Genomic DNA, 748 nt, shown 5'->3' with positions numbered 1-748 from the left:
GTATTAGAAGACCCAAAATCAAGGCACAACAGTTCGAGCTGAAGCCAATTATGTTCCAGATGCTTCAGACAGTGGGCCAATTTAGTGGAATGCCTACCGAAGATCCTCATCTGCACTTAAGGTTGTTTATGGAGGTGAACGATTCTTTCAAGTTAGCCGGAGTAGCCAAAGATGCACTACGATTGAAGCTGTTCCCATATTCGCTAAGGGACAGAGCTTAAGCCTGGTTGAACTCATTGCCACCAAATTCAGTTTCCACATGGCAAAAGTTAGCAAAAAGATTCCTCATGAAGTATTTTCTACCTAGCAAGAATGCTAAGTTGAGGAACTAGATCACTACTTTCCAAAAAATGGATGACGAGTCCTTGTATGAGGCATGGGAAGGTACAAATAATTATTATGAAAGTGCCCTCATCACGGAATCCCACATTGCATCCAACTTGAGACGTTTTATAATGGTATCAATGCTCACACGAGGATGGTAATGGATGCTTTTGCTAATGGTGCTCTCATTTCTAAGTCTTACAATGAGGCTTATGAAATTATTGAGAGGATCGCCAGCAACAATTATCAATGGCTAACCAATCAAGCAGCATCAGAAAGATGAGTCACTGGAATGCATGAAGTAGACACTCTCACTTCACTAGCATCTCAGGTATCCTCGATTTTCACAATGCTTAAAAATTTTACCACTAATGGGTTTAATAGTTTTGCAGCATAGCCACCGAATCAATATGAAAATGTTGCC

At 40.6% G+C, this 748-nt stretch overlaps 1 non-coding gene across 1 annotated transcript; it reads right to left on the bottom strand.

The window, feature by feature from the left end:
- Nucleotides 1-317: 317 nt before the first annotated feature.
- LOC128039472 (small nucleolar RNA R71) lies at nt 318-423 on the bottom strand. Its single transcript, XR_008193976.1, has one exon. It is a non-coding gene; the product is annotated as a small nucleolar RNA R71 (small nucleolar RNA).
- Nucleotides 424-748: the final 325 nt, after the last annotated feature.

Source organism: Gossypium raimondii, chromosome 2 (genome assembly GCF_025698545.1).
Source record: "Gossypium raimondii isolate GPD5lz chromosome 2, ASM2569854v1, whole genome shotgun sequence".
Lineage (NCBI taxonomy): Eukaryota > Viridiplantae > Streptophyta > Magnoliopsida > Malvales > Malvaceae > Gossypium > Gossypium raimondii.
Note: the sequence above shows the minus strand (reverse complement) of the source record. Positions and strands in the feature narration are given on the sequence as shown.